Genomic DNA, 11,526 nt, shown 5'->3' on the forward strand with positions numbered 1-11,526 from the left:
CTTGAGCCTTCAGCTCCTCACCTTCTTGAGCCTTCAGCTCCTCACCTTTTTGAGCCTTCAGCTCCCCACCTTCTTGAGCCTTCAGCTCCTCACCTTCTTGAGCCTTCAGCTCCTCACCTTCTTGAGCCTTCAGCTCCTCACCTTCAGCTCCTCACCTACAGCTCCTCACCTTCTTGAGCCTTCAGCTCCTCACCTTTTTAGCCTTCAGCGCCTCACCTTCTTGAGCCTTCAGCTCCTCACCTTTTTAGCCTTCAGCTCCTCACCTTCTTGAACCTTCAGCTCCTCACCTTCTTGAGCCTTCAGCTCCTCACCTTTTTAGCCTTCAGCTCCTCACCTTCTTGAGCCTTCAGCTCCTCACCTTCTTGAGCCCTCAGCTCCTCACCTTTTTAGCCTTCAGCTCCTCACCTTCTTGAGCCTTCAGCTCCTCACCATTTTAGCCCTCAGCTCCTCACCTTCTTGAGCCTTCAGCTCCTCACCTTCTTGAGCCTTCAGCTCCCCACCTTCTTGAGCCTTCAGCTCCTCACCTTCTTGAGACTTCAGCTCCTCACCTTCTTGAGCCTTCAGCTCCCCACCTTCTTGAGCCTTCAGCTCCTCACCTTCTTGCACCTTGAGCTCCTCACCTTTTTAGCCTTCAGCTCCTCACCTTTTTCGCCTTCAGCTCCCCACCTTTTTAGCCTTCAGCTCCTCATCTTCTTGACCCTTCAGCTCCTCACCTTCTTGAGCCTTCAGCTCCTCACCTTTTTAGCCTTCAGTTCCTCACCTTCTTGAGCCTTCAGCTCCTCACCTTTTTAGCCTTCAGCTCCTCACCTTTTTAGCCTTCAGCTCCTCACCTTTTTAGCCTTCAGCTCCTCACCTTTTTAGCCTTCAGCTCCTCATCTTCTTGACCCTTCAGCTCCTCACCTTCTTGAGCCTTCAGCTCCTCACCTTTTTAGCCTTCAGCTCCTCACCTTTTTAGCCTTCAGCTCCTCATCTTCTTGACCCTTCAGCTCCTCACCTTCTTGAGCCTTCAGCTCCTCACCTTTTAAGCCTTCAGCTCCTCACCTTTTTAGCCTTCAGCTCCTCATCTTCTTGACCCTTCAGCTCCTCACCTTCTTGAGCCTTCAGCTCCTCACCTTTTAAGCCTTCAGCTCCTCACCTTTTTAGCCTTCAGCTCCTCATCTTCTTGACCCTTCAGCTCCTCACCTTTTTAGCCTTCAGCTCCTCACATTTTTAGCCTTCAGCTCCTCACCTTTTTAGCCTTCAGCTCCTCACCTTTTTGAGCCTTCAGCTCCTCACCTTCTTGAGCCTTCAGCTCCTCACCTTTTTAGCCTTCAGCTCCTCACCTTTTTAGCCTTCAGCTCCTCACCTTTTTAGCCTTCAGCTCCTCACCTTTTTAGCCTTCAGCTCCTCACCTTTTTAGCCTTCAGCTCCTCAACTTCTTGAGCCTTCAGCTCCTCAACTTCTTGAGCCTTCAGCTCCTCAACTTCTTGAGCCTTCAGCTCCTCACCTTCTTGACCCTTCAGCTCCTCACCTTTTTAGCCTTCAGCTCCTCACATTTTTAGCCTTCAGCTCCTCACCTTTTTAGCCTTCAGCTCCTCACCTTTTTAGCCTTCAGCTCCTCACCATTTTAGCCTTCAGCTCCTCACCTTTTTAGCCTTCAGCTCCTCACCTTCTTGAGCCTTCAGCTCCTCACCTTCAGCTCCTCACCTTCAGCTCCTCACCTTCAGCTCCTCACCTTCTTGAGCCTTCAGCTCCTCACCTTTTTAGCCTTCAGCTCCTCACCTTCAGCTCCTCACCTTCTTGAGCCTTCAGCTCCTCACCTTCTTGAGCCTTCAGCTCCTCACCTTTTTAGCCTTCAGCTCCTCACCTTCTTGAGCCTTCAGCTCCTCACCTTCTTGAGCCTTCAGCTCCTCACCTTCTTGCGCCTTCAGCTCCTCACCTTTTTAGCCTTCAGCTCCTCACCTTCAGCTCCTCACCTTCTTGAGCCTTCAGCGCCTCACCTTCTTGAGCCTTCAGCTCCTCACCTTTTTAGCCTTCAGCTCCTCACCTTCAGCTCCTCACCTTATTGAGCCTTCAGCTCCTCACCTTCTTGAGCCTTCAGCTCCTAACCTTTTTAGCCTTCAGCTCCTCACCTTCTTGAGCCTTCAGCTCCTCACCTTCTTGAGCCTTCAGCTCCTCACCTTCTTGCGCCTTCAGCTCCTCACCATTTTAGCCCTCAGCTCCTCACCTTCTTGAGCCTTCAGCTCCTCACCTTCTTGAGCCTTCAGCTCCTCACCTTCTTGCACCTTGAGCTCCTCACCTTTTTAGCCTTCAGCTCCTCACCTTTTAAGCCTTCAGTTCCTCACCTTCTTGAGCCTTCAGCTCCTCACCTTTTTAGCCTTCAGCTCCTCACCTTTTTAGCCTTCAGCTACTCACCTTTTTAGCCTTCAGCTCCTCACCTTTTTAGCCTTCAGCTCCTCGCCTTTTTAGCCTTCAGCTCCTCACCTTTTAAGCCTTCAGTTCCTCACCTTCTTGAGCCTTGAGCTCCTCACCTTTTTAGCCTTCAGCTCTTCACCTTTTTAGCCTTCAGCTCCTCACCTTCTTGAGCCTTCAGCTCCCCACCTTCTTGAGCCTTCAGCTCCTCACCTTCTTAAGCCTTCAGCTCCTCACCTTCTTGCACCTTGAGCTCCTCACCATTTTAGCCCTCAGCTCCTCACCTTCTTGAGCCTTCAGCTCCTCACCTTCTTGAGCCTTCAGCTCCTCACCTTCTTGCACCTTGAGCTCCTCACCTTTTTAGCCTTCAGCTCCTCACCTTTTAAGCCTTCAGTTCCTCACCTTCTTGAGCCTTCAGCTCCTCACCTTCTTGCGCCTTCAGCTCCTCACCATTTTAGCCCTCAGCTCCTCACCTTCTTGAGCCTTCAGCTCCTCACCTTCTTGAGCCTTCAGCTCCTCACCTTCTTGCACCTTGAGCTCCTCACCTTTTTAGCCTTCAGCTCCTCACCTTTTAAGCCTTCAGTTCCTCACCTTCTTGAGCCTTCAGCTCCTCACCTTTTTAGCCTTCAGCTCCTCACCTTTTTAGCCTTCAGCTCCTCACCTTTTTAGCCTTCAGCTCCTCACCTTTTTCGCCTTCAGCTCCCCACCTTTTTAGCCTTCAGCTCCTCATCTTCTTGACCCTTCAGCTCCTCACCTTCTTGAGCCTTCAGCTCCTCACCTTTTTAGCCTTCAGTTCCTCACCTTCTTGAGCCTTCAGCTCCTCACCTTTTTAGCCTTCAGCTCCTCACCTTTTTAGCCTTCAGCTCCTCACCTTTTTAGCCTTCAGCTCCTCACCTTTTTAGCCTTCAGCTCCTCATCTTCGTGACCCTTCAGCTCCTCACCTTCTTGAGCCTTCAGCTCCTCACCTTTTTAGCCTTCAGCTCCTCACCTTTTTAGCCTTCAGCTCCTCATCTTCTTGACCCTTCAGCTCCTCACCTTCTTGAGCCTTCAGCTCCTCACCTTTTAAGCCTTCAGCTCCTCACCTTTTTAGCCTTCAGCTCCTCATCTTCTTGACCCTTCAGCTCCTCACCTTTTTAGCCTTCAGCTCCTCACATTTTTAGCCTTCAGCTCCTCACCTTTTTAGCCTTCAGCTCCTCACATTTTTAGCCTTCAGCTCCTCACCTTTTTAGCCTTCAGCTCCTCACCTTTTTAGCCTTCAGCTCCTCACCATTTTAGCCTTCAGCTCCTCACCTTTTTAGCCTTCAGCTCCTCACCTTCTTGAGCCTTCAGCTCCTCACCTTCAGCTCCTCACCTTCAGCTCCTCACCTTCAGCTCCTCACCTTCTTGAGCCTTCAGCTCCTCACCTTTTTAGCCTTCAGCTCCTCACCTTCAGCTCCTCACCTTCTTGAGCCTTCAGCTCCTCACCTTCTTGAGCCTTCAGCTCCTCACCTTTTTAGCCTTCAGCTCCTCACCTTCTTGAGCCTTCAGCTCCTCACCTTCTTGAGCCTTCAGCTCCTCACCTTCTTGCGCCTTCAGCTCCTCACCATTTTAGCCCTCAGCTCCTCACCTTCTTGAGCCTTCAGCTCCTCACCTTTTTAGCCTTCAGCTCCTCACCTTCAGCTCCTCACCTTCTTGAGCCTTCAGCGCCTCACCTTCTTGAGCCTTCAGCTCCTCACCTTTTTAGCCTTCAGCTCCTCACCTTCAGCTCCTCACCTTATTGAGCCTTCAGCTCCTCACCTTCTTGAGCCTTCAGCTCCTAACCTTTTTAGCCTTCAGCTCCTCACCTTCTTGAGCCTTCAGCTCCTCACCTTCTTGAGCCTTCAGCTCCTCACCTTCTTGCGCCTTCAGCTCCTCACCATTTTAGCCCTCAGCTCCTCACCTTCTTGAGCCTTCAGCTCCTCACCTTCTTGAGCCTTCAGCTCCTCACCTTCTTGCACCTTGAGCTCCTCACCTTTTTAGCCTTCAGCTCCTCACCTTTTAAGCCTTCAGTTCCTCACCTTCTTGAGCCTTCAGCTCCTCACCTTTTTAGCCTTCAGCTCCTCACCTTTTTAGCCTTCAGCTACTCACCTTTTTAGCCTTCAGCTCCTCACCTTTTTAGCCTTCAGCTCCTCGCCTTTTTAGCCTTCAGCTCCTCACCTTTTAAGCCTTCAGTTCCTCACCTTCTTGAGCCTTGAGCTCCTCACCTTTTTAGCCTTCAGCTCTTCACCTTTTTAGCCTTCAGCTCCTCACCTTCTTGAGCCTTCAGCTCCCCACCTTCTTGAGCCTTCAGCTCCTCACCTTCTTAAGCCTTCAGCTCCTCACCTTCTTGCACCTTGAGCTCCTCACCTTTTTAGCCTTCAGCTCCTCACCTTTTTAGCCTTCAGCTCCTCACCTTTTTAGCCTTCAGCTCCTCACCTTCTTGAGCCTTCAGCTCCTCACCTTCTTGAGCCTTCAGCTCCTCAACTTCTTGAGCCTTCAGCTCCTCACCTTCTTGAGCCTTCAGCTCCTCACCTTCAGCTCCTCACCTTCTTGACCCTTCAGCTCCTCACCTCCTTGACCCTTCAGCTCCTCACCTTCTGAGCCTTCAGCTCCTCACCTTCTGAGCCTTCAGCTCCTCACCTTTTTAGCCTTCAGCTTCTCACCTTCTTGAGCCTTCAGCTCCTCACCTTCTTGACCCTTCAGCTCCTCACCTTCTTGACCCATCAGCTCCTCACCATTTTAGCCTTCAGCTCCTCACCTTCTGAGCCTTCAGCTCCTCACCTTCTTGAGCCTTCAGCTCCTCACCTTTTTGAGCCTTCAGCTCCTCACCTTCTTGCACCTTCAGCTCCTCACCTTCTTGCACCTTCAGCTCCTCACCATTTTAGCCTTCAGCTCCTCACCTTTTTAGCCTTCAGCTCCTCACCTTCTTGACCCTTCAGCTCCTAAACCTTTTTGAGCCTTCAGCTCCTCACCTTCTTGAGCCTTCAGCTCCTCACCTTTTTAGCCTTCAGCTCCTCACCTTTTTAGCCTTCAGCTCCTCACCTTTTTAGCCTTCAGCTCCTCAACTTCTTGAGCCTTCAGCTCCTCAACTTCTTGAGCCTTCAGCTCCTCACCTTCTTGAGCCTTCAGCTCCTCACCTTTTTAGCCTTCAGCTCCTCACCATTTTAGCCTTCAGCTCCTCACCTTTTTAGCCTTCAGCTCCTCACCTTCTTGAGCCTTCAGCTCCTCACCTTCAGCTCCTCACCTTCAGCTCCTCACCTTCTTAAACCTTCAGCTCCTCACCTTTTTAGCCTTCAGCGCCTCACCTTCTTGAGCCTTCAGCTCCTCACCTTTTTAGCCTTCAGCTCCTCACCTTCAGCTCCTCACCTTCTTGAGCCTTCAGCTCCTCACCTTCTTGAGCCTTCAGCTCCTCACCTTTTTAGCCTTCAGCTCCTCACCTTCTTGAGCCTTCAGCTCCTCACCTTCAGCTCCTCACCTTCTTGAGCCTTCAGCTCCTCACCTTCAGCTCCTCACCTTCTTGCGCCTTCAGCTCCTCACCATTTTAGCCCTCAGCTCCTCACCTTCTTGAGCCTTCAGCTCCTCACCTTTTTAGCCTTCAGCTCCTCACCTTCAGCTCCTCACCTTCTTGAGCCTTCAGCTCCTCACCTTCAGCTCCTCACCTTCTTGCGCCTTCAGCTCCTCACCATTTTAGCCCTCAGCTCCTCACCTTCTTGAGCCTTCAGCTCCCCACCTTCTTGAGCCTTCAGCTCCTCACCTTCTTGAGCCTTCAGCTCCTCACCTTCTTGCACCTTGAGCTCCTCACCTTTTTAGCCTTCAGCTCCTCACCTTTTAAGCCTTCAGTTCCTCACCTTCTTGAGCCTTCAGCTCCTCACCTTTTTAGCCTTCAGCTCCTCACCTTTTTAGCCTTCAGCTACTCACCTTCTTGCACCTTCAGCTCCTCACCTTCTTGCACCTTGAGCTCCTCACCTTTTTAGCCTTCAGCTCCTCACCTTTTAAGCCTTCAGTTCCTCACCTTCTTGAGCCTTCAGCTCCTCACCTTTTTAGCCTTCAGCTCCTCACCTTTTTAGCCTTCAGCTCCTCACCTTTTTAGCCTTCAGCTACTCACCTTTTTAGCCTTCAGCTCCTCACCTTTTTAGCCTTCAGCTCCTCACCTTTTAAGCCTTCAGTTCCTCACCTTCTTGAGCCTTGAGCTCCTCACCTTTTTAGCCTTCAGCTCCTCACCTTTTTAGCCTTCAGCTCCTCACCTTCTTGAGCCTTCAGCTCCCCACCTTCTTGAGCCTTCAGCTCCTCACCTTCTTAAGCCTTCAGCTCCTCACCTTTTTAGCCTTCAGCTCCTCACCTTTTTAGCCTTCAGCTCCTCACCTTCTTGAGCCTTCAGCTCCTCAACTTCTTGAGCCTTCAGCTCCTCACCTTCTTGAGCCTTCAGCTCCTCACCTTCTTGAGCCTTCAGCTCCTCACCTTTTTACACTTCAGCTCCTCACCTTCTTGACCCTTCAGCTCCTCACCTCCTTGACCCTTCAGCTCCTCACCTTCTGAGCCTTCAGCTCCTCACCTTTTTAGCCTTCAGCTTCTCACCTTCTTGAGCCTTCAGCTCCTCACCTTCTTGACCCTTCAGCTCCTCACCTTCTTGACCCATCAGCTCCTCACCATTTTAGCCTTCAGCTCCTCACCTTCTGAGCCTTCAGCTCCTCACCTTCTTGAGCCTTCAGCTCCTCACCTTTTTGAGCCTTCAGCTCCTCACCTTCTTGCGCCTTCAGCTCCTCACCATTTTAGCCTTCAGCTCCTCACCTTCTTGCACCTTCAGCTCCTCACCATTTTAGCCTTCAGCTCCTCACCTTTTTAGCCTTCAGCTCCTCACCTTCTTGACCCTTCAGCTCCTAAACCTTTTTGAGCCTTCAGCTCCTCACCTTCTTGAGCCTTCAGCTCCTCACCTTTTTAGCCTTCAGCTCCTCACCTTTTTAGCCTTCAGCTCCTCACCTTTTTAGCCTTCAGGTCCTCACCTTTTTAGCCTTCAGCTCCTCAACTTCTTGAGCCTTCAGCTCCTCAACTTCTTGAGCCTTCAGCTCCTCACCTTCTTGAGCCTTCAGCTCCTCACCTTTTTAGCCTTCAGCTCCTCACCATTTTAGCCTTCAGCTCCTCACCTTTTTAGCCTTCAGCTCCTCACCTTCTTGAGCCTTCAGCTCCTCACCTTCAGCTCCTCACCTTTTTAGCCTTCAGCTCCTCACCATTTTAGCCTTCAGCGCCTCACCTTCTTGAGCCTTCAGCTCCTCACCTTTTTAGCCTTCAGCTCCTCACCTTCAGCTCCTCACCTTCTTGAGCCTTCAGCTCCTCACCTTCTTGAGCCTTCAGCTCCTCACCTTTTTAGCCTTCAGCTCCTCACCTTCTTGAGCCTTCAGCTCCTCACCTTCTTGAGCCTTCAGCTCCTAACCTTTTTAGCCTTCAGCTCCTCACCTTCTTGAGCCTTCAGCTCCTCACCTTCTTGCGCCTTCAGCTCCTCACCATTTTAGCCCTCAGCTCCTCACCTTCTTGAGCCTTCAGCTCCTCACCTTTTTAGCCTTCAGCTCCTCACCTTCAGCTCCTCACCTTCTTGAGCCTTCAGCTCCTCACCTTCTTGCGCCTTCAGCTCCTCACCATTTTAGCCCTCAGCTCCTCACCTTCTTGAGCCTTCAGCTCCTCACCTTCTTGAGCCTTCAGCTCCTCACCTTCTTGCACCTTGAGCTCCTCACCTTTTTAGCCTTCAGCTCCTCACCTTTTAAGCCTTCAGTTCCTCACCTTCTTGAGCCTTCAGCTCCTCACCTTTTTAGCCTTCAGCTCCTCACCTTTTTAGCCTTCAGCTACTCACCTTCTTGAGCCTTCAGCTCCTCACCTTCTTGAGCCTTCAGCTCCTCACCTTCTTGAGCCTTCAGCTCCTCACCATTTTAGCCCTCAGCTCCTCACCTTCTTGAGCCTTCAGCTCCCCACCTTCTTGAGCCTTCAGCTCCTCACCTTCTTGAGCCTTCAGCTCCTCACCTTCTTGCACCTTCAGCTCCTCACCTTCTTGCACCTTGAGCTCCTCACCTTTTTAGCCTTCAGCTCCTCACCTTTTAAGCCTTCAGTTCCTCACCTTCTTGAGCCTTCAGCTCCTCACCTTTTTAGCCTTCAGCTCCTCACCTTTTTAGCCTTCAGCTCCTCACCTTTTTAGCCTTCAGCTCCTCACCTTTTTAGCCTTCAGCTCCTCACCTTCTTGAGCCTTCAGCTCCCCACCTTCTTGAGCCTTCAGCTCCTCACCTTCTTGAGCCTTCAGCTCCTCACCTTCTTGAGCCTTCAGCTCCCCACCTTCTTGAGCCTTCAGCTCCTCACCTTCTTAAGCCTTCAGCTCCTCACCTTCTTGCACCTTGAGCTCCTCACCTTTTTAGCCTTCAGCTCCTGACCTTTTTAGCCTTCAGCTCCTCACCTTTTTAGCCTTCAGCTCCTCATCTTCTTGACCCTTCAGCTCCTCACCTTCTTGAGCCTTCAGCTCCTCACCTTTTAAGCCTTCAGTTCCTCACCTTCTTGAGCCTTCAGCTCCTCACCTTTTTAGCCTTCAGCTCCTCAGCTTTTTATCCTTCAGCTCCTCACCTTTTTAGCCTTCAGCTCCTCAACTTCTTGAGCCTTCAGCTCCTCACCTTCTTGAGCCTTCAGCTCCTCACCTTTTTACACTTCAGCTCCTCACCTTCTTGACCCTTCAGCTCCTCACCTCCTTGACCCTTCAGCTCCTCACCTTCTGAGCCTTCAGCTCCTCACCTTCTGAGCCTTCAGCTCCTCACCTTTTTAGCCTTCAGCTTCTCACCTTCTTGAGCCTTCAGCTCCTCACCTTCTTGAGCCTTCAGCTCCTCAACTTCTTGAGCCTTCAGCTCCTCACCTTCTTGAGCCTTCAGCTCCTCACCTTTTTACACTTCAGCTCCTCACCTTCTTGACCCTTCAGCTCCTCACCTCCTTGACCCTTCAGCTCCTCACCTTCTGAGCCTTCAGCTCCTCAACTTCTTGAGCCTTCAGCTCCTCACCTTCTGAGCCTTCAGCTCCTCACCTTTTTACACTTCAGCTCCTCACCTTCTTGACCCTTCAGCTCCTCACCTCCTTGACCCTTCAGCTCCTCACCTTCTGAGCCTTCAGCTCCTCACCTTCTGAGCCTTCAGCTCCTCACCTTTTTAGCCTTCAGCTTCTCACCTTCTTGAGCCTTCAGCTCCTCACCTTCTTGACCCTTCAGCTCCTCACCTTCTTGACCTATCAGCTCCTCACCATTTTAGCCTTCAGCTCCTCACCTTCTTGACCCTTCAGCTCCTAAACCTTTTTGAGCCTTTAGCTCCTCACCTTCTTGAGCCTTCAGCTCCTCACCTTTTTAGACTTCAGCTCCTCACCTTTTTAGCCTTCAGCTCCTCACCTTTTTAGCCTTCAGCTCCTCAACTTCTTGAGCCTTCAGCTCCTCAACTTCTTGAGCCTTCAGCTCCTCACCTTTTTAGCCTTCAGCTCCTCACCATTTTAGCCTTCAGCTCCTCACCTTTTTAGCCTTCAGCTCCTCACCTTCTTGAGCCTTCAGCTCCTCACCTTCAGCTCCTCACCTTCAGCTCCTCACCTTCTTGAGTCTTCAGCTCCTCACCTTTTTAGCCTTCAGCGCCTCACCTTCTTGAGCCTTCAGCTCCTCACCTTTTTAGCCTTCAGCTCCTCACCTTCAGCTCCTCACCTTCTTGAGCCTTCAGCTCCTCACCTTCTTGAGCCTTCAGCTCCTCACCTTTTTAGCCTTCAGCTCCTCACCTTCTTGAGCCTTCAGCTCCTCACCTTCTTGAGCCTTCAGCTCCTCACCTTCTTGAGCCTTCAGCTCCTCACCTTTTTAGCCTTCAGCTCCTCACCTTCAGCTCCTCACCTTCTTGAGCCTTCAGCTCCTCACCTTCTTGAGCCTTCAGCTCCTCACCTTTTTAGCCTTCAGCTCCTCACCTTTTTAGCCTTCAGCTCCTCACCTTCTTGAGCCTTCAGCTCCTCACCTTCTTGAGCCTTCAGCTCCTCACCTTCTTGCGCCTTCAGCTCCTCACCATTTTAGCCCTCAGCTCCTCACCTTCTTGAGCCTTCAGCTCCTCACCTTCTTGAGCCTTCAGCTCCTCACCTTTTTAGCCTTCAGCTCCTCACCTTCTTGAGCCTTCAGCTCCTCACCTTCTTGAGCCTTCAGCTCCTCACCTTCTTGAGCCTTCAGCTCCTCACCTTCTTGAGCCTTCAGCTCCTCACCTTCTTGAGCCTTCAGCTCCTCACCTTTTTAGCCTTCAGCTCCTCACCTTCAGCTCCTCACCTTCTTGAGCCTTCAGCTCCTCACCTTCTTGAGCCTTCAGCTCCTCACCTTTTTAGCCTTCAGCTCCTCACCTTTTTAGCCTTCAGCTCCTCACCTTCTTGAGCCTTCAGCTCCCCACCTTCTTGAGCCTTCAGCTCCTCACCTTCTTGAGCCTTCAGCTCCTCACCTTCTTGCACCTTGAGCTCCTCACCTTTTTAGCCTTCAGCTCCTCACCTTTTTAGCCTTCAGCTCCTCACCTTCTTGAGCCTTCAGCTCCTCACCTTCTTGAGCCTTCAGCTCCTCACCTTTTTAGCCTTCAGCTCCTCACCTTCTTGAGCCTTCAGCTCCTCACCTTCTTGAGCCTTCAGCTCCTCACCTTCTTGAGCCTTCAGCTCCTCACCTTCTTGAGCCTTCAGCTCCCCACCTTCTTGAGCCTTCAGCTCCCCACCTTCTTGAGCCTTCAGCTCCTCACCTTCTTGAGCCTTCAGCTCCTCACCTTCTTGAGCCTTCAGCTCCTCACCTTCTTGAGCCTTCAGCTCCCCACCTTCTTGAGCCTTCAGCTCCCCACCTTTTTAGCCTTCAGCTCCTCACCATTTTAGCCTTCAGCTCCTCACCTTTTTAGCCTTCAGCTCCTCACCTTCTTGAGCCTTCAGCTCCTCACCTTCAGCTCCTCACCTTCAGCTCCTCACCTTCTTGAGTCTTCAGCTCCTCACCTTTTTAGCCTTCAGCGCCTCACCTTCTTGAGCCTTCAGCTCCTCACCTTTTTAGCCTTCAGCTCCTCACCTTCAGCTCCTCACCTTCTTGAGCCTTCAGCTCCTCACCTTCTTGAGCCTTCAGCTCCTCACCTTTTTAGCCTTCAGCTC

Source organism: Blennius ocellaris (assembly GCF_963422515.1).
Source record: "Blennius ocellaris genome assembly, contig: SCAFFOLD_25, whole genome shotgun sequence".
In the NCBI taxonomy this organism is placed as follows: domain Eukaryota; kingdom Metazoa; phylum Chordata; class Actinopteri; order Blenniiformes; family Blenniidae; genus Blennius; species Blennius ocellaris.